At 39.7% G+C, this 22,711-nt stretch overlaps 2 protein-coding genes across 2 annotated transcripts in view; one reads left to right on the top strand and one right to left on the bottom strand.

Moving 5' to 3' along the window:
* The window catches only part of LOC145992268 (sn-1-specific diacylglycerol lipase ABHD11), a 117,828-nt gene extending 104,690 nt beyond the window's left edge, over positions 1-13,138 (top strand). Inside the window, exon 7 of the mRNA XM_083128646.1 lies at positions 13,094-13,138. The gene's annotated coding sequence lies outside the window, so the exon portion shown is untranslated. The remainder of the gene's footprint in view (positions 1-13,093) is intronic.
* Positions 1-22,711, bottom strand: part of LOC145992267 (bicaudal D-related protein homolog) — a 181,205-nt gene that overhangs the window by 63,453 nt on the left and 95,041 nt on the right. The window lies entirely within an intron of this gene.

Here is a 22,711-nt window from a genome sequence, read left to right as displayed (position 1 = left end):
AACTCAGCTGGTATTAAATCAATGCCAGGTGCTTTGTTATTCTTTAGCCTTTTAATAGCATCTTTAACTTCAGTCAAGTTAGGTTCTGGAACTAAAGGTTCTGCTGTGTGCACTTCATTTACTTCTGATTTATCTCCTACATGGACATTTAAAAGGTCATTAAAGTAGTTCTTCCATCTATTTAGAATATCGCTTGGGTCAGCTAGAAAATCACCGTCTTTATCTTTTATCAAGTTTACTTTAGGTTGCCACCCCTTTCTAAACTCATTTACACCTTTATATAAATCTCGGATATTTTTATTTTTGCTGTTTGTTTCAATTTCGTTAATTTTGCTTTTCAAGTAATCTCTTTTTTTACTTCTAAACGTGCGGTTAACTTCTCGCTTTATTCTATTATAATTGTTTAGATTTGTATAATCAGAGTTATTTAACCACCTAAGTCTAGCCTGATTTCTTATTTCTATTAGATTATGACATTCATTATCAAACCATGGCTTACTTTTTCTCGGTTTATGGTATCCTATACTTTCTTTAGCTGCTGATTCTATTGCATTACGTATGTGCTCCCAATTCTTATTTACGTCTGTTTCATTTATATTTTCATCATCATTTAAATCCTGCAAAATATCAAATCTATTTGACAGTTTAATTTGGTAATCTTTCTTAATTCTTTCATCAGTAAACTTTCCTGTATCAAATTTTAGAACTTTTAGATTTTGTTGCTTATGATTTATCACTGAGAGTCTTTCTCTTAATTTAGCAATTACTAAATAATGGTCACTGGCACAGTCAGCACCTCTATGTGTACGAACGTCAATTATACTAGTATGCCTTCTCTTATCAATGAGAATATGATCTATCTGATTATGAGTTTTACCATCTGGAGAAGACCAGGTATGTTTATGGATATCTTTATGTTTAAAAGTGGTACTTTTCACAATTAAATTCTTTGAGGTTGCAAAAGTAATCAATCTTATACCATTATCATTACTTAATTCATGAAGACTTTCTTTACCAATCGTGGGTTTAAATGTCTCTTCTTTGCCAATCTGTGCATTACAATCACCTAACAGAATTTTCATATCATACTGAGAAAATTTATCAAAGACCTGTTCTAACTCTGTATAAAAATCATCTTTAGTATTATCATCTTTATCTTCCGTTGGTGCATGTATGTTTATTAAAATAATTTTACACCACCTACCCTGTAAAACTGCATATGATATCCTATCATTAATAAATTCTACTGTTTTAAGAGCTGAGATAATTCTATTATTTATGAAAAAGCCTGTTCCAAAATTATGATTTTCAGTACCACCATAGAAAAAAGTATAATTTTTAGTTTTACAATTCCCTTCTCCTGGCCACCTAACTTCCTGGACAGCTACTACATCTAATTTATACTTAACTATCTCATTAACTGTACACTGAAATGCCCCAGGCCGGTAAAGGCTCAGAACATTCCAGGTGCCTAATTTAATATCCTTATTCCTAACGTAGATCTTATCCTTAGTCCAGGGACCTCCCAAAGTAGTCCCCACCCGGAGATCCGAACGGGGGACTATTTTACCTCCGGAATATTTTACCTTGGGAACATCCATGGCCTTATATTGTTGTTTCTTGACATGTGTTTTTACAGTGCAGAGTTGTCAGCTCTACGCCTAACCCCCAATATGAATGGAGGAACTACTACAGAAGACAAACACAAACACATTAGACAGCACAACTACTACACAAGACACACACAAACACAACACAACTATAACACAATATAAACACAAACACACCACAACTACTACACAAGACAAACACAAACAAATTAGGCAGCACAACTACTACCCAAAACAAACATACTAGACAGCACAATTACTACACAAACATACTAGACAGCACAACTACAACACAAGACACATACATACACACCACCGATACTACACAAGACAAATAGAAACACATTAGACAGCATAACTACTACACAAGATAAACACAACCACACTAGACAGCACAGCTATTACACAAGACAAACCCACATACAAGCACATCACAACTACTACATAAGATAAACACAAACACATTAGACACCACAACTACTACACAAGACAAACTCAAACACACTACACAGCACAACTACTGCACAATACACCCAAACATATAACAACCTCTACACAAGAAAAAACATAAACGCACATCTACTACTACATTTTAGTGCTAAGCAAATCGAATTGTCTGATCGATCATTTTTTGTTTGCCATTGAAAATTTGCTATTTGAATCCACCTATCGCCGTTAGGCAACACCTTGCAGGGAAGCGAGTATTTCAAGATCTAAGTGACCCAATTTTAAATTTACTTCACCATATAAGAAGGTGTCAATATAAAATCATAATACTGGTAGCAGTGTGCACCGGCACAAGTTTCTATATCTCCTTCCCTCTTCCCGTTGAAGAAAATGTTTTAATTTTCACGGTGCTCCTTTACATGGGGTATCGAAGACAGCAGCAAGAGAAGTTCCGCCATTGCACAGCCACTGAGCAGCTGCGGAAAATCTGTTGTTGCTCCGGACAGATGCAGTTGTTGACGTTATAGCCAATAAAGCATTTTGACGACCACAGACCTTGTGTTGAAAATTAGCGAGCCGCGGAAGACTGCAAGGCTCACAGTAGGACGTTGCCCTCCCCCCCCCCCCCTTTACATGGTAGCAATTCGAATGGATGACAAAGTTCACTGTGGTTGAACTTATGCTTTGGGTGATACTTTGTCCACATAGGGCAATAGAGGGTGCGTCTAGCTCATAGATAAAATAACCAAAGAGAGGTGCTGTGGCCAATGTTTAGATACCCGCCTACGGGAGGGGGGCCGTGCTTCCCCCCCCTCCTGAAAAATGAATGTGAACCTAACATTATACATGGTGGATGGAAAGTGACTCCCTATTGAAAAATACTTAGAGTTTTGAAACAAAATGTATTGTGATGTTGAAAGTGGTAGAATTTAATTGCTAATTTGTGCTTTCTCCTCACGGTGACAAGAGCAGCCCATAATGACCCGATGATGGAATATTTAATAGTGAAAAATATATCACAATATTATAAAGATATTGTAAAAATAGCACCCCGACATCTTTCTCTCTCTTTCTTGCTGAGGTTAGTCATCCACATCAGCCTTTCTGAACATCCGGTTCTTTTCTACCTCTGCTCATGTCTTCACTGTCGTAATCGTTGCATTTCCGCCGGCCCCCGTGGCGGAGTGGTTAGCACATCGCGCTACGACGTCAGGTGTCCCGGGTTCGATTCCTGGCCGGGCATGCATGTTTGTGAGTGTCCATTCATCAATTTCATCATATTATCAGACATCACCATCTTCGCAAATTAGCCAAAAGTGGCACAAAAGGCGAAGTAAAATAAATCAAATCTCCGTCCCTCTGTTAGAGGGTTGGAAACGTTACATTTTAGTGTATATTTTTTATACAATAAATTTTGCCTTGGTCAGCATTTTAATGTTTTATCTCTCAATCTGTTAAAGACCATGCTTTTATGCTCCGTATAACTTCCTTTTCTCTCTCAACGTTTTATCTTGACATTCTATGGCATGAGCTTGCTTTTTACTGACTGTGCGCTGTGCATTGTACACATCCTCCTACTCATGTTTCTGTCCATTTCTGAGCTAAATTCTCTGGATCGGCAACACAACGTGTACGTCCTGATGTACGGTAGCACCATGCAATCATATTTTAATGGAGTCTTCTGCCGATCAATTGCGCACTGAAACCGGGCCGTGTAATTATTTGAAGAGCAATTTCCGCAAGAGCTGTTATTTCGAAGCGAAGATGTGTCAGTGGGTAGAGCGACGTCGCTCGCTGGCAGGAAGCCATTAGGCTCCAGTGAGGCGGGAAATCGCCTGGCAAGTGACCCGTGGCTAAGAAAAATTGCTCCGGACGAAATGATGAAAAAAACAAGAAAACTTTTGTGTTAAAAACATGTGAAAATCTGCAGTTCTTTGTTTACCAGCGCATCGTTGCAGCCACGCAATGTTTTTTCTCCTTTCTTTATTTTCCGTGGTTCTTTTCACGCGACTGCCCTAAGACAATCGCCTCAGCGATGGCGACAGAGAGAAAAACGCCTTGTTTGTGGCGTAGAGAGCTCCAGAACAAAGAAAGGGACAATGCCTTGGACTTTCGCCTCCAGGAAAGCTGGAAAGCTGGAAAGGCTGAAATGTGTCAGCTCAGATATTCGGTCCTATTTGGTCTCTACCCTCTCTGATCATTGCCATTCCCAATCACAACGCAACAAACTTCTACGGCAGGGCAGCAGAAAAGAAAAAAATATTCATTTCTGTACACTAACTGCATGATATGTAAAAAAATAATAAAAAGATATTCACTCATCTGATGGACTAAGTAGAAAATTCTCCCCAATGATGCAATAATAATAATTTGGAATATGATTGGTTTATTACTATTACAGGGTGTCTACCAGTCAAGAATTTCAAGAAAGTCAATAAAAAGTCAAGAAATTATGCTTTTGGCCAAGATTTTTTCCCTTTTACAGTATAGTATTTTGATAAAATTGAATATTTGATAATCTAAGATTGTATTGATTTGTGGTTAAGATTTGTTCACTTTGTTTCTTAAGAATTGCATTCTTACATGCGTGAAATTTTGCAAAAATATTAAAGTAACGTGATCATTCCCCATCCAGGATGATGTCTGAAGCATTAATTTTTACATGCATTAGTAATTAAAGTAAGTCTAAATCTCTTGTCAAAGTACAGCTTCAGCTTTCATCTTAAACGGCCTTGTGGTGGGGTTTTATTATTGAATTAAAATAGCTATGTTTTCTTAATTTCCAACTACACCTAAGTACACACAAAATATAAGAAAATTACACATTTAGCCGTGTCAATTCATGCATTCAAAGTGAAATGTTGTTATATTTAAATAATCTTGTCTGATCTTCCGAACTGATGCATTTTTAGTGCATCACACAGAATACCAGCTGATAAAAGGTGTAAGCACATAGCGTACGAGAACTCGTTTGTGACGTAATGTAGACGAAATATACATGTGACAAAGGTAAGGTCTGACATTGAGGCTTCTGAGCTGGATGAGCGAGAAGTTTGGCATGGCAAAACCTTGCCGTCTGGGATTATATTTAATGTCATGATTTGTTGATAAATATTGAGTTTGACTGAATATTAAGTTTTATATTGAATAGTATAATTGTCTACTGAAAGATATAAAACGAAAATTACCTTCCACTGTGCAGATAAGAAGATGGTCCTCGTCTCACTTCTTAATTTAATCATTAAGGGGAAATAAGAGACGAAGTATGTTTTTGGAGTCAACACATTTGTGTGTAGGGCCTATTGAATAAATGTTAAGAAGAAGGGGGAATAAAGGTCAAGAAAAGGAAAGAAAGGTCAAGAATTTTGGATTTGTAATTTTGGTAGACACCCTGTCTTAGTTTGTAATAGTTATTGTACAATAGAGTTCACAACCATGATAATAATAATTTGTTGTTATTATTTCCACTATTCAAGTTGAATAAATGGCCCTCCCTATAAACATTTCTGCTAAGTAAGAAATTCTTGTTCGAATGGCACAAGAGTTGCCTCGTGGCTGCTCTCCGATCTGCATCATCGCGATTAGCCTGCACAAAGGCACAAAAGCGTATCCTCAAATCAAATTACGAAAGTACAGAAGGTGAAAAATTCAGAGGCCATTTTAAAGATTAGTAATTAAAGAGCTAAATTTTTTTCATCCGGCGCTTCCGAAAGTTTGGAACTAATACATGTCATCCGTAGTAATATGCAGAATAATTCACGAGGAATCGCGTAATGAAAGAAAACATAATAATTCTCTGTAATGTTAAAGGAAACGTTAGCCTGATTAGCAATATTAGCAAATGTCCTCAGCGGTATAGTGTTATTCCACACCATTTCAGCTACAATATTTTTAATTAATGATTTAACCCCTTATTTCATTATCCTTTATGTATTCAAAAACTGACATCTAATTGTTTTCAAGCCTAGAATTTTCTCCGGCAGTCAGTTTGAATTAGTCGTGTGTGGTAATTTTAGTCTTTTCAGACACGAAAATCACTGTAACTTCTGTAAATGTAATGATTCAAAAAGAGTTTTCTTCATAATTCAATGTTACATCAATACTTTTGCAGCGAATCCGATGGATATTTTTCAGCTCGTCTTTTGTTACACACAATAATCTTTCAATTTAAAGCGTGCAATAGAAAATACAACCTGTGTAAGAGTACTTTGTAAATAAAGACTCAATAAAACTATTAAACTTGTACGCGTAAGGTTTGACAAGTTATTTTACGACATACAGCGTAGTTTAATTTATATTGAGTAAAATGTTGTATTCGTCCACACCTACTTGTGTGATTTATCCCACGCAATTTTCACCAAATTTAAGCTAAATTATGTGGACTCTTTCGTAGCCAAATGGTTGGCTCTTGGGAGCCCCCAAAATTTCGGCGTTGACCCAGCGGAACTACTTGGGTCATTCCATCTGAAATCAACCAATGAAGTCACTTTTCAACCTCACATATTTTGATTCATTTTGCAGGTTATGGCTCTTGGAAGACTGCTTCCTCGTGGAGTTTCGTTTAGTTTTAGCTAAACTTTGTACATTGGTATGTGCAAAACGTGAAACCACAATAGGCCAGGCGCGGTTGGCTGTATAGCGCAAATGTGCAGTGAACCCCCAGTAATATACAAAATAAACAATAACTGAGAAGTTCATAAGCGTAGAGTGCCAAATTCTCTTAGTGAGAAGGAGAAACCGCGGGCCAGAGCCACTCAGATCCCCTCTAGTTCCGTTTCGTGCAAAGCCTCCGCTGAACCTCCGCAAGCCAACCCCTACCATGCTAAAAGCTTAGGACGGCTAGCAGAAGCTCGACGCGTACATATGGCGAAAATACATGCAGTCTGATACTCCAGGAAGATCGTCTCGTCAAAACGGACATGCGCAGTTCGTAGGATCACCAGCGAGCTGGAGTGAACCACGCTCTTCTCTCTTCCCTCTTCCAGTGTTGCACTATGTGTTTCAATTTGAATTCTGATATAAATGTAGAGGTGACCCCAAACGAAAGCTAGAAGTAAAGATGATGGGACAAATAAGATAAATATGGTAGAAAACAACTTGCCTACACATTCAGAGTTTTCATCTTTAAGATGGAAACACTTCAGGTGGAAGGAGCCGAAAAGTCAAAAATAGCGCGAGGGCGAGGGGTCGCTTATTGGACAAGACTTAAACAACCTTTTGGTCTTCTTACGTCAGACTAAATGCTTTCGTTGACATGTTAAGCTTTTTAGGTTTAGTTGTCTTAGAATATTTTCTGCAATTTTCGGGGCTTTTCCGTGCTTGACCAAAAATGTAATATTTGCTATTTATTCAAGTCTAACCTAACAATGAAGGCATTTCGCACTTACGTCAGAAGACGACCAAAAAGTTGTTTGGGTTTCGTGCGATCAGTTATAGCTACTCTAGAAAGAGAGGGTGTTCGAGGGGACGCGCGCGATTGACTTTGCTACGTGTCATTGTCTCCATACTTGTTAGTTTGTTTTGAAGTGCGTGGCTGGTGATTGAAATATATTTGGCGTGGTGATACGTTGAGTGGAGTGAGGTGGATTGTGTATTGGAAGGAGTGTAGTTGTTGCTGTGCGAGAAGTTAACATATTGCATAGAATAGAATCGAATCGCTTTGATTTAGCGATATACTTTCGAATAGTTATATAAGAATTATCTTGTAATCAAGGGGTCTTGAGTTCGATTACTGATACATACTTACTTTAGCAGGCGGAGATTTGTATTTTTAACTGTAAGTTCAGGACCCAGTTCCAATAATATAGTCTATTTCACAGTGGTGGGACCAGAAAAGAGTTGGCAAGAGGCAAAATTGAGGCGAGAATATTTTCTGAATTCTGAGATACCCCTAAATACAATACCATACGAAAATCTTAAATTAAAATGATCGCCCCCTACACACACACACTCCTTGGTGCTGTCACTGTTATCTGAACATAAAGCAAATTAACTTTGTCAATAATCTACCGGCCAAAATTTGATAATTTTCCCAGTACTATCTCTACGAACAAAAGTCCACTTTGCATAATTTTGGTGAACCCCCAGGAAAATTATGCACGAGCCGCGCTTGCAATAGGCACTTCCTTTGCCCCATCTCTTGCAACAGACGGGGAGGTTTCAAGAAGGCGCTTGGATCCTTGATCACATTTATCCGCGTGGAATTTCATCGGTGAAAGCTCCGACGGAAACGGAAGCCATCAAAGTGTCTTCGCTGGCCGAATGGAGTAGTCGGGATGAGTGATGCTTTGCACGGAGGAAACGCCATTCACGATCAGCCGATGCATAAATCACTCATAATTTGCAGTTATGGCTTGGGTGCCGGGAATATCTGAAGGTGAGAGTTAGATGAAGGACGAGATTATTATTATTATTTTCAGAGGTTTATCAGAATACGCGCGGAATTTATTGTGACGCTTCGTGTATGGATAAATTACGACCCTCTGAACTTGCTATCTGTTGAATCATAAATGCCCGTGTGATTCCGCACGTGAAGATACACGAATGCATTTTCACTGTATTCAGACTCGCAGCCAGAATTCAGTCTTGGGGGGAGAGGGGGGGCTTCCGTGTGGCTAAATGTGTCTGAATATTTGCAGTATCAGCTTTCAAACTCAGAGGCGTCGCCTGAAGGAGGTTCACGGAGCACACGAACCCCCAACCGAAAACGGAAAATTTTCAATTTGTTTTCTTTCCTGCAGAATAAACCACTACATTTCAATATACTTATTTTACAAAGCAGCTATTTTCGTTCATAAAGTCTTCACAATGCTCAAAATTCCCCAACTTCCCTCGACTGTTGACAAGAAAAGCTCACCAGGTTAGGCAGCGAGAGTCCGGGGCACCTCTGGCGCAGTGAACTCCCTCTGCTGTATTCTTCCCGTGTCAGCTCGACAGAAGAAGCCGAAAAAAGCAAGGGGGAAAACTGGGCATCGAAGCACGTGCCCTTCCGCAAGAACACTCAACAGATGGCAGCAACTGTTCGGAGAATGCCGATACCGGACGAGGTACGAGGTTTTTATTTTTCGTTCCGTTTAGCTTCTGTATTGGGGAAAAGTTAGCAGTCGTCAAGATATTATAATGCAAGCACTGTTTGCATGTATTGTTATAGTAATTCCTAAGTTCTTCGATGTTTTAGCCTAATAGCCTATCTTTAATTTCCAATACATTTCGCCAAAAATTAATTTGTAATGTTCCTCAACAACATTACAAATAGTTGTTGCGCACCCATAGCCTTGCATGTCGAAGGTTTTATGATTTAAAACACTACATCACCAAAATGAGCAGATTTACACTTAACATGGACACCTTCAGATAATGTAGACAAGTCAAAAAGAAATAAGACGAAGACACTGCTAGTAGAAACTATTTATCTTGGCACAGAAGAAAACGAGTATGGATATTGAAAATAAATTATAATTGTTATAAATTCCTACAGGCAAATTTTAAAAGAATAATTTTAAGTTTCGCGAATTGCTTGATTTGCATTTCGCCTTTTGTGCCACTTTTGGCTAAATTGCAAAGATGGGGATGAGTGATATGACGAAATTGATGAATGGACACTCAGAAACATCCATGCCCAGGCCAGGATTCGAACCCGGGACCCCTGGCGTCGTAGAACGATGTGCTAACCATTCCGCCACGGGGGCCGTCTGGCGAATTGCAATTCGCATCATAAAAGTTTGAGCAATGCCAGAGACTTACTTACCATGCTGCTGTGAAATTACAAATGGCTATTGATTTTTAAAAAAAAAAAATCAAACATACTCGTCAATATCATGGTTAGTGGAAATGGTGGAGGTTAATTCTTAGGAACAGGCAAAATAATTTCCAATGAGGAGAGAAGTAAGGCATTTCAATAATTTAAACGGGAAAAAATTTATTGCTTACCTTAGTAACGTTTCCTTGTTTTTGACGGCATTGACGGGCGAGGGGGGAGGGTGTTAAGCGGAAACTATAACAATTCACAGTAAATAAAAATTGGTCTGTGTTTTGTAAATGGATTATCGGTGGGCGTTCTGGCGGACTGGCTAGCACAGTACAATGTCCCAGGTTTGCATTCTTCATAAAACATGAATTATTAGTCTATCATTATTCATATTTCTTGTTTTACTTTAGTTTATTACTTTTTCCTTGTCCTCTAAAATTTATTAACCAAATATATTTTGATTTCACTAGAACACTTCTGTACAGTTAAAATTTGTATAGCTAAAACATAAATTATATATATTTATACAATAAAGGAGAAAATGTTTATTTAAAAAGCAGAGGAATCCTTAAACATTCGCAGAAAAGACGCCCAAGGTTTATTTTATTTATTATATATATAATAACCCATGACTCGACAGCCCTCGAAGGAGCTTGGCCTATCTCCCGACTGCCAGTCTCCCTCCCACAATCCTACCTAAATATAGAGGTGTGGAGTTCTTCAACCGGTAATGGGGTAACGTGTGGTCAGCATGTGTTCTTTCTGAATTAGTGGTTGATGTATCAATGATTCACATTTGGGAGGTCGTGGGTTAAAACTTCGTGGCTCGACATTCTGAGGTTATCCGTGGTCTCCTTCAGTCACTCCCGATGGATGGTGGGGTGATACATTTGATGAACGACGCGTACCACTTTCTAGGGCTTTCCTGCGTTCTGTCATCTTCTGTCATAACGTCCAGATGAATGACGTTCATAAAATCGATCAGCATTTTTGTAGCTTTGTTTAAAACTTGGTAAACAGTGATATGCTTTTTGCGAGTATTGACGCAGAATAGTTGATAGTTGTTGGTAGTGTCAACTTGAAAAGTTTCAGCTCTTAATGTTTATTAAATTTGCTTACTATTTTTGTCCTCGGAAACTCTACACAAATTCCGAGATAATCTTGTTACTTGGCTAGTGTAGGGCACTCTAAAAACGGAAGTCATAGCTTCGATTGATTGATTGATTGGGTGTTTTAAGTCCACTTTATGCTCAGTAAGGCTAATCAGGACTGCACCTACAGTTTAAAGTGGGATCCGAACCACTATGTGCCTCCACCGGGTATCGAACCAGGCGCCCCTTGATTACAAGGCGACGACGCTACCACTGCGCCATTGGGGAGGCCCTCATAGCTTCGATTCTTGGCTCAAATTTCGCCTTTTTGTATTCTCAATTAATCAGTTGTCCACATTTACCGTTTTCTTCTCTGTGATTGTGATCAACAAATTGGTTCTCAATGTGTTTGTATCCCTCCGGTCTTGGGGGTGGTAAAATTTTCTGTGAATTTAGGCTGGGTGTGAACACCCAACGATTTACTCCACGCGACGTCACTGTTCAAACTTAAATAAGTATATACGCCTCATTCAAGGTCCAAACGTCTGTTACGCTACATAAATAAAATAGTATGTATTACGTACAGTAAGAAATTTAAAATTCTCTTTTCGACTATAGTGGAGAGAAACTAAAGTGCCGAAAACACCCTGACATGACTGACTTACAGTGCTTATAATCTGTTCCCGTTCACAGGGCAGAACGGCTATTTTGACAAAATCCCTGCTGGCTGCTTCGGAGGAGGAGTTTGAAATGTTGCCGCTTGTTGCCCAAAGAGGAGGGCAGCGATAGGTCTAATTGGCTGTTTGACCGCAAGTTCGTTCGTAGGTAAAAGCGGCAACAGAGGGTCACTGCCTTAAAGGGAGTCCCCGCGCCAGCTCTAAGGGCGGCGACAATGTAACTGTAACACATGTAACTGTGGAGTGGTGGCTCATTGATCGAACAAAATTTCCTGTAGCTTTATTTTGTATTTTTTAATGCACATATTTTTGAAAATTGAACATGTACTGGAACTTTTGTCAATGTAAGATCATTTTTTGTTACGTGTGTAAAAGGAAATAAGTTACTATTAACCTAGAGGTGGAAGAGCGACATAAATCAACCAAAAATGTGACACTGTTCGCGTCACTGTGGCTCCTGCTTATCTCTGGGTATCTCGTAGGAAATCGCTCGTAAAAACAAGCAAGAACTAAGATTCGACGAACAAACAATCGCGGGAAGGTTTGAGGAGAGAAATAGAAAGTGCAACACACACAAATCACATTTATTAATGTCGATAACATTCAGATGCAATTGCTTCACAATCTCGGCGGAAACCGAAAGCCTTTCAAGTACGAGACTAATAGGTTAGGAAAGGATCAAGAACAATGCTGTGTGAGAGATTTTATACCTTGAGGACGGAAGAAGGCTAAAATAGATCTTCTTGAGATGTGAATGTTCCGAATGGTGTTTAAAGTTCAAGAGGTAAATGAGACTACAAGAGAGAAAGTGCCGAGTAAAGAAATGTAATATGAACAGCATGGTTGTGTCATGAGTAAAGGAGACAAGAAAAGTCAAACAAAAGGGAAAAATCACGATATTGGACCATTTTATGAAGTAAATTTTCGTAATTTTAAACAGAGTGGTCCTGTTATTTAAAGAAGGAGAGAGGAACAGACAGTTGTTATAGTGAAAATCATTCCGTGGTAATCACATTGCCAAATATCGAGAAATGGTGCTTGTCTCTCGAAATTCTAAGAAAAAAGTGGTGACAGAAAAACTTGGTTGTCACAATTCTTCTCCCAGCCACCAAACAATCATGTTTCAACTCATGTACGGTCACCGCCAATAAAAATGGGACACGTAGATCTTGTTACGTGTGTTGCCTAACTATAGGGCGATAAGTGGATTTTGATAGCAAAATTTCAACGACAGCTTCTACCACCGCCACAGAGGTAGTCAACACACGTGACGCCTTGCAGAAGCGATGAAGATCTATGCGTCCCATTTTTATTACCGGTGATTGTACAATCGCAACGTACATTCAATATAATTTTCTTGCATTCACGTATTTAAGTTGTTCAGCACCAGAATTCGGAAGAGAGAGATCTCAGAGTAAATCCTGGTATCACTGTTTTACTGCAAGTACATACATACATTTAGAATTAGAATTTGTTGTTTGCGTCGCCTGGACTTTATCAGCATCATTTATCTACACACAGGATAAACGGAAGTGGATCTAAAGTTTTGCATGGAATCCATGAATGCACGGAGCCGAGCCTCTGCTGAAGATGATTCATCGAAGAGTTCCAGAACGCATCGTAGGAAGTTCAGTGAAATGAAACAGCTAACAGCAGGTTAGTCTGAAAATGTTTACACTCTGTTTTACTTTGAACTGTTTACCATGTTTTTCTGCACATTTCCTCACACAATAATTGTTAGGACACAGATATCTCGTTTCAATAAATTATATAAAAATTACGTGTGCAAACAATGTCGGAAATACAAACCCGAACCTCTTAGTTCTTGGTTCGATCCCCGATGAGGCACATACACAGTTGTTCACACTTAACTTTTAAAGTGTATAGTCCAGACTTCCCTATCTTAGCACAAAACGGACTTAAACATTTTTCCAGTCAAGTTTTTAGACCGTAGTTTCTAATACACGCATCTAGGAAACAGACAATATATTTTACACATCTAACTGTAATGTAATTCTAGATCAGTGGCGTGCACAGGATTTTCGAAAGGGAGGGGTTTTGTGTACATTTCTTAAGTAGTCGGTCCTCATTTTGCCATATTTTCCTGCCTTTGACTTCCTTTTTTTTAGAAATACTGAACCAAAAGGGGGGGGGGTTATAACCCACTCCGACCCCCCCCCTTGGCACGCCACTGTTCTAGATGAATTCTAAACAGCTCACATTCACGTGGATCTTAAAAACGATTAACATTTTTTTAAAAAAGGCATCATTGAGACGCCTCGTGAACAGAGATGGATTCTGTTGGCGCGAGCAAAGTTCATGTAGTTGGCCATGTGATCGAAACAAGAAAACCCGTATCTCGCATGGCTTGGGGAGGAAAGTGGATGAACGACACGCTCCCGACGTCACAAGGGGAGCAGAACGCGTGTGCCTCGATGCGCATGGTGGAGGAGTAACTGTGCGACCTCGCGGCTGCAGCGGTCACCAGCCAGCCCCGGTGAAGCCTCCGGAGAAAATAAACAGATTCAGTAAACAATCATCTTTCACAGCAAATCAAAATACAAAATGCCGATCATAATGTAATACTGTGATAAACTCTTTTTTTTTTTTTCAGGAAACTGTACAAGTCGAGTTCCTTTACCAGTTTTCCTATATTTCTTATCTATCTTTAATCCTGTAGTACGACTTCTCAAAATTGCATTGTCTCGCTTCTCTTCATCGTTCATAAAATACTTCATCTCCGACGACGATCTTGTCTCTTAAAAACTGCCATTTTTATAATGCCTGTGCATGAAAATTGTTACATCCAGCGAAAGAAAACACCTCAGAGATGAATTTATGGCGAGAATGAAGTCATTTTTAGCCTCTACAAATTCCCATAAAATTTCAAAGGGGCGAAACAGACCCTTATGTATGTTTTAGGTGACAGAAATTCCGGAAATATAATTCAGACAAAGTTTATATTTATGAAGACAGTCGGATTAAGTTAATACTGCCTGACTAACTACACTACGCAGGCCCACAACTATTTTTGGTCACATTTTGAACACACATGATCGTCATAGGATCATAAGTTGGCACAAACCCCAGTAGACTCAAGATTATACATTTTAAATGGGAACGACAGAATACATATCATTTTCCTGTTGCTTTTAACAAGGGAAAACATTTCTCTTTGTGCAGTCAATTCTGTCAACACGTGGGAGGATTACTCCGTCCTGATCGCCAAGATATCAACAAACTTGCGCGTGTCTGCCTGCACGGGGCACCAAAATACGTTATTATTAATATATTGCGTTGCTAGACAAGGTACTTCTCCACAACGTCTCTGCCTCGATTTAAATATTGAATCTCGACTAAAGTTTAATAAACAATTGTATTGTAAGAGGCATAATGTTTATTGTATCCAATACGTCGAGAACGGATTTAGACCTGATCGCAGTGTAAAACGTTTCTACACAAATGGGCGAAAATGCACATTTACAGCGTTGTAGTGGTTGGAAAATGGTAGCTAGAAGGTTAACGGTGATTACTCATTTAGGGTACCTTTGCACGCTTAATTAAATCACTAATTAAATAAATTCTGTGGTTGGAAGTCTTTCCTGAGAGAAACGAGGCTCTGTAGAAGAAACCAGCCTCTTTTTCGAGCAGACTGTAGTCAAATTCTCATCTCCAGCCGTGTCGTATGAAATCTCTTCTCGGAGTAGATTCTTCGGGTTGGAAGCATTTTTATTATCTTAGCCGTCGAGTGAGAAGTTGCCAGTAATTTCTTCTGATCATTTTTGAGCATCGTGGATGAGACGTTCCCTTCCGTTGGCTCCGGAGACAAAAGGGCGTCTCCCCCGGACAAAGCCGCTTCCTGCACGCTCCGTTTGATGCGCAAGAGTCCGCGGGGTAGCAAGAAGCTGGACGGTTTCTTCGGACGCTTTCTAAAACGTCTCCTGGGCTCTCGTTTCACGTATATGCAAAATCCAAGTGCAAGAACCGATGGTTAGGAGAGAAACTCAATATTTCTTCTTTGTTTTTGTTTCTTTGCTGAGCCACAGGGCATGCAGGACATCACATGAAAATGCATTTTGGGGTAAATGTTCGTTTAACTAATAATCTAGTTTCACTTTCTGGAACGAGGATCATGGATTGACCGGCCCCTATCATCCTCTGAGCTGGACTCGCAGTTGAAATGTGCTTTCACCAGGAATCCAAGTAGCATGGTGAAAGTTTTTTCAATAAAGAAATTATGACTGTAAATGCAAAATTTTCCCGTGTTTTCTTGAATCCAGTCGAAGGAGGAACAAAGAATTTACGCCATTGGAGGTCTGTAAACTCACCAACCTTCCAAGTTAGCCAATGTGCGAGCTTCACGTAAAGCCTACCTTTAGGCCAATACCTGATCAAGAAAACTTCCAACACACTCATCACCGTGGCAATACAACGGGATATACAAGAAATCGACTTCTTGTCGTTGGTATAATATACAGAGTATTTCAGCCCGATTTAAACATCATAAGACATATAAAAAAAAAAGTGTGTGTGCCCATCTATTCTTCCCCGCAACATTGTTTTACTTGATTTTGTGGAATAGTTCCGTAGCAATTAGCATGAGCTCTTACAGAACTTAGGTTGCCTCGAGCGCAGATGATAATCTTACCGATGATCTGGGAAATTCTCTTCCGACATAGACAAGCACAGCGAAACCTTAGGGATGGTGAGTGTAAGCTCCTGTAACGGAAGGGCATATTAAGTTAAATAAACCTGCAGAATGAACAAACGTTGTGCAATGGCGGTGCATGTTGCATGCCGATCGATGTCCGGGAGAGGCATTGCACAACTTGAGCAGGTTGTCGTGCTTCCGAGTCATCCATCAACCACTACCTCTCTCCTCGCAGGCGCTTCTGCATTAACGAGGGAGGCAGCAGGGGGTGGTTGTGGGTCGTTGCGATTAACATTAATCTCGTCAAATTTGCTTCACACAAACACCGAGAGATTTGAGATGAATTCATCTTCCTCGCCCACTTTTCAAAGTAAAACTGCAGGCCGACGAGTGTCTCGGGGCTGAAATTACAACCAGGATGACGATCAGTGGTCCTTAACGGTTCCTCATCACGTTATGGCCGTCTTTATAGAGCACACATCTTGAAAATGTACTTTCATGCGCAAGGGACACACACGTGATATACACATATGTACACATACATGTAGTTTCTCATTCGTCAGCCACTTCAGGACAAACGAGTCTGTACATTACTGCACATGGTGCGACTTTTCCAAAATGTTAGGAAGTATAAATATAAATATTAAAATGTTTATTATGTTACGCTATTTAACAGAGTAAACGCTGCCAGCTTATTTATTATTTTTCAAAGAAAATCACTGTTTCCTGATGCCTTGTGTACAGTTCCGGACGAATTTTAAAGAAAATCGGACCTTTTCTTTAAGTTTGCCCGGAACTATAAGTTCAAGCGCCGGAACAGTCGACAGATTCGTTGCCTCAGTAAATCCTCCATTCAAATATTGGCCCAGGTAATGATTTATCGTTCACGATATCTTTTATATGCGTTGCATAAATAACGCATGAAATGAAATCATTCTTTTGGACTACTTGGACAGTTTGTCCTGTTTCCGAGACTGAAGTGCAGGCAGGGATTTTCGGTCTTATCGGCGAGTCGCGTTCATTCGCTCTTCTGACAGGTTTGGCTAATCTCAAGGATGAGGATGAGTGATGACCTGATGAAGGGACACTTACACAGAACACCAACGCCCAAGCCGAGATTCCAACCCGGGACTCCTGCCGTTGTAGCCACTCCACCACGAAGGTCGGCTCATTCAAGACAACCATGCACGGAAAGGCCTTTGTTCGCACGTTCCTTTAATTTGCAACCCAATGCTTCTGTTGTGCGATGAAAACATTATTTTCCTTTCCTTCCATTTCTGTAATGTAAAAATGTACTAATAATTAAGATAAATTAACACAGAAAACGGCGTGCTGCGTCATAACAGTTAAAATGTGCGAATCCGCAGCAGCGGAAATGAATCTTGAGATTCCTTCCCAAGTCTCGGGGTAAGAACACGAGGGCTTCACACAAGGCGCCAGGGCCCGTGACGACACACAAAGAGCTGACCTTTGGAGGGATTCGCCCTGCTCCAGTTTACGTTCTCAGTTGGCTTGCTTTGTTTCATGTTCCCTCGCTTCCAGTCCCATCCCAGTTGCAGTAACGTAACATTAGTGCCACCGGGAGACATATTGTGGCATCCCACGTTCTCAGAGAAACAGTTCCTCTTGTGCTCCTCCTTCCCACCACAACTGAAGGGACAATTAATTGACGATGTATTTGCGGAGTTTTCTAGATTTTATGTCATTTTCCAGGGAAACACGAAACTAATATATTTACCAATGTTCTTTTATCACAATACTATCACTATTCGATGCACGGCAGAGAATTTATAGCAGTTACTTCATTTTTTTAAAAAAAACATTTTGCTGTATTTGCATTTATTCTTTATCCTTATCACTGTAATTCTTTTTATTTTACTAGCGTAACTTGTGTTTTAGTGTAATTTTAATTATCTTTTTCCTCTGTATGCGCAAGAATAAATGGTAATTAATGCATGTAATTAATAGAACTGGCTTTATTACTCCAATGTAATTTGTGTTCTTTTAGTATATTCTAGTGGTAGAAATCTTACTGTATTTTTGTTCATGTGTAATTTTGAATGTATATGTTTTCTTTCTATTATATATTAAACTGCAATGTTGGGCATCAAATTACTTAAATAAATATTCTCATTTACACATATTGGTGTCGTTCTAGTATTTGTGTGCATTGGCAGATGCGAATAAGCCGTTTGGTAAAGAAATAATTTCGGTTATATAAAATTTTCACACACATTGCAGAATGCTCGATTGTCAAGATCTCTCTCGCCTCGACAAGGCTCGAAACGTCTGGTCTCGTTCTCGTATCGATTTACAAAAGGCAGTTGCGGTCTCGATCTCGTCTAGAAATTCGAGACGAGTCCGAGACCTCGTTACCTTCCCTGAAAGTGCATCCGTTGAGAAGTAACTCGTTGGTCCACTCAAGCTTTTCGCTGCTCTGGACTCGTGTTAATCTATTATATCAATTAAACAGTGACGTCACATGTGAATTAAGCAACACACACTGAACGCATCGCTGGACTGAAAGTGGCGGAAGCACTGAGCGTAGTGAGATGGCCCATTGGGTGCACAGGTAAGCGGAGACTGGGCGATTATTTCTCTTAGGAAAAAACACTGGAGTTGGCGAACCATGAACGAAGATATAGAATTATAACAATTTACCTGTGGTTACGGAGAAAATGGTAATACTGTACAGGAATAGCAAATAAGAATTATGCATGTGCCAAGTTAGCAGTATAGAAAAAAGTTAGAGGAAGGGGAAGAAATTCACAAGAAAAATAAGCAAAACTTGATTTTCTCTTCCATCTATATAGTTCACGTGATATTCAGATTGCTAAAATTAAAAAAAAACAAATAATTCTCTCAGAATATATAACAGAACACGACTGTGTTTGAACATTTCAATAATTTAAATGCAACATGGAATTATGGCAATAAAATAATTTGCAATGAAATTAATCCAGGAAAGAGTGTATATATATATATATATATATATATATATAAAAGATGGATACGAAGGGCGAATTCCTGCGTGATTTCCAAAGTTTTTTGTTGATTTTGCCCTGTGCTTCACACCTTGATACGCATTTCCCTCGCAATGTACGTTTGTTGAAGTCGCATTTCGTATCCGCAACGCGTCATGTATATATATTGGATATAGAAATCAAATATATGATATTAAGAGGAAGAAGAAAAGCAATAATACATTTTGTGTAATCGAAAACATGTAAGACAGGCCACAAAGATAACAAGTAATTGACATTGAAAATACTACAATTTCATTATCAAAATATGTATCAACATGTAATGTGAAACAGTGTGGTGCTTGTGTCAAGTGAAACAGTAAAAGGAAGCGGCATACGGAAGGAAAAGAACAAAGCCTAAGAACCGAGAGAAACGTTTAAGGAATTGGACACGAAAGAGGATGCTGGCACAAAAGAAGTGGCGAAAGCCCAAGCGGAAGGGAAAATGGCCGCCAGGAAGTTGGGGCAAGCGGAAGGTTGGAGATCACCAGGAGATGAGAACTGATGAAGAAATGGATGGAGAACCGTGGCAGTAAGCTACGCAGATAACTTGAAAGCAATCCGAAAGGTAAAAGTGTGGGACCACACCTGTCGCAGGCAAACAGTAACAACAAAATATCTTTAATTGAGTTCCAGTAAAGTTTAACGGACAACCCTAGCACGAAGGTAAACAGGAAACCTGCGTGACGAAATGTCATTTGAAGTCTCCGCTTCGCGTCATTGCAGCCGCACGCGACGGTCCTAAGATGTTTTCCTTATGCCCACCCTCGTGCATGTAGGTGCCTCTACACCCAACGGTGGAGGACGATCGATCGGTATAAGGTATTTAATGTGTATCGATTATGGAAGCGGAGGAAGGCGTTGGTCTCCGTCCTTGCAATATGTTTTAGGTTATAACTCCATTAAGCCTTGTTTCCATGATTATGAAAAACTAAATATGCTGACCAAGGCAGTAATTTATTTTATTAAAAACATAAACTAACTTAACGTTTCAACCTTCTAGCAAGGTCTTCTTCAGACTCTGTATCAAGTATTAGGTTGTTGTTAAGTTGTGAAATATCAAAATGCGAATTTGGGGAACCGTTTCTATTCTGATTATTTTACGTGTTTTCCTATATTTCTAGAATGATCGTGGCGATGACCTGATGAAATAGAAAACTTCCGCACTTGCAGAGGATTCTAAATGTTCCGTCCCCGTCATTTCAATAACAATAGCTTTTATCATGAACAAATTAGCAAACCTACGGATTTCTTTTCACATTAGCTATATTAATGAATGAAGGAATACGTCTTATATATTGTATAGGCTACATAAATACCAATTTCGTACTAGCACCACCAGTACCTAAAAAATATACTATTTTATTGGAACACTAAAAATGTTTGATATGCTGAATTTTGTTTCGAGCAACCAAATTGATTTTTATACGAAGAAAAATTATGTCACACTTCCGCAACAAACTTTGATATACATACTTACGTAAACTGCAGTTAACTCGCCAGATTTTTTCAGTGCACTCTATAAATATTTAAAACTGGTCTCAATATTGTTCACCACATTTTGGGTATTAACACAGCATAGCCAAGAAAATTGCGAAAACCACTTGAAACGAAAAGGTTTTGCATACTTGGAGCTGGCTCGTAGGGTTGATACCAGCGGCGCTGATTTTACGTTCTCTTGAACTTTTTTTCCTTCGCAGACAAAAGTTACATAATTAACATGAAAAAGGCACCAAAAAAGTAAATATAGGATTTGGAATTGCACCACCCATAGGTTGGCGTAAGTAGCCCAGCCAGCGTTTTAATGTCAGGATATTTGTTTACTCCCGCGAGTGTTACTTTTCCCAGAGACCGCAACGTGTCCATTACTTTGTTATTAACACGTTCTGTCGGTGGTTTCCTGAGTCGTAAAACGTCCGGGAGACGGTGGGAATCCTGCGTCCGTTTCCACACGCACCTTAAAGGCTGCGTTGCTCCCGTTAGAGCGACGACTGCGTGAGAAAGAACCGAGGTTACGTCGCCTGTTACGCCTCGCGGTCACGGACCATTGAAGCCGCGTGGAGTGTGGTGACGTCCCCGCTGCTGAGTGTCTCCGGCTGAGGACGTGGAGAAACTGAACCCACGGGGGACTGGGACGAAGATGACTCCGGGAGGAGGCTTCACGTTAAATAACTGAATGAACGAAAACAAAGAACACTTAGCGGTTACTGTAATACGCTGGAAATTTAGAGGATCTTCATCTGAATCCTCGTCACTTTCATGAGTTCAATACCCATTCTTGTCGTGATTTTAAACCTAGAGATGCGTAAAAGAAATGTAAAAATACTCAAATACAAACAGAGCCCCGGAGATATGTCAGGCTAATATGCATAATCTGGGTTAGCTCCACCAGACAATGGCTTCTTTTTATTCGAGTTAATTGCTTGGGTGAGGATTGGTTTTGGAGTCCTGTTACAAAAGCTTTCTCTTCCATCGATTCCTCCTTGTTTATGAGGCACACAAATTGGTCATTAATTAAAATTCCGCCGCTGATAAAGTAAAAAGCAGTACATTAGAGATGTTTGCAGTCCTAATTGACACACATTGTTATGAAACAATAGTAGCGGACGCTGCCTGTGCATTTGTACGTGGAAGCACACTCTTGCATAATGTGGTACTCTACACACATGCAGGAAAAAGCGATGAAAAAATGAAAGGAAAATCATTTCTCTAGCCTAGCTTTGGAATGGCCTATTTTTAATTTAAACGTACGACCATGAAAATAGGCGGCTGGCAGGAATTGCGCTGTTGCCACATGTGGGGAAAACAAAGCGAGACAAAAGTCGCTGATTCTCGCGCACTGCGTGGCAACGTCAATCGGATTGCTTTGCCTAGTTCGAGCGTCAGATCGACCTCTCTCCGGGCACTTTTGTGTCATCCCTAACCTTTCGAGCAAACACTGTCAGTTTGTAACACATAAATACCACCTCTACAAGCTACAACGAGATCTTTCATTCTCTTAAACCTTCGAACACACGGGGTTGTGCTCCGTGGATGTTGATTCGGGAAGGGCTAAGTTTTCTATTTATCTGAGTTTTATGTATACAAGCACCTTAAAAATACAGACATTCAAAACATAAATGCATTGCACTTACAGTTCGCAAGTGACGCGTAATCATTTTTGCTCCAGTGAAATTTCAGGAGACGACTCAAGCCCAATCGCCTCGCCTTGTAATCAAGGGGTTCCGGTTTCGATACCAGGTGGAGGTACATAGTGGTTCGGGTTCCACTTTAAACTGTAGGTCCAGTCTCGATTAGCCTTATTGTGGATAAAGTGGACTTACAACACCAATCCAATCAAGCCCACTCGCTGCCTATATATAGCTTTTTCGTGGGACAATTAGAGAGATTCGAGTGAAAGTGTATTTCCATTGTCTGCTTCTGCTGCTGCATTGGCTACGCAGCGTGAGTGGTGCTCGCAGCCTT

The sequence above is a fragment of the Lepisma saccharinum genome, chromosome 9 (genome assembly GCF_977018435.1).
Source record: "Lepisma saccharinum chromosome 9, izLepSacc3.1, whole genome shotgun sequence".
In the NCBI taxonomy this organism is placed as follows: domain Eukaryota; kingdom Metazoa; phylum Arthropoda; class Insecta; order Zygentoma; family Lepismatidae; genus Lepisma; species Lepisma saccharinum.
This window is presented reverse-complemented; position numbering and strand designations above follow the sequence as displayed.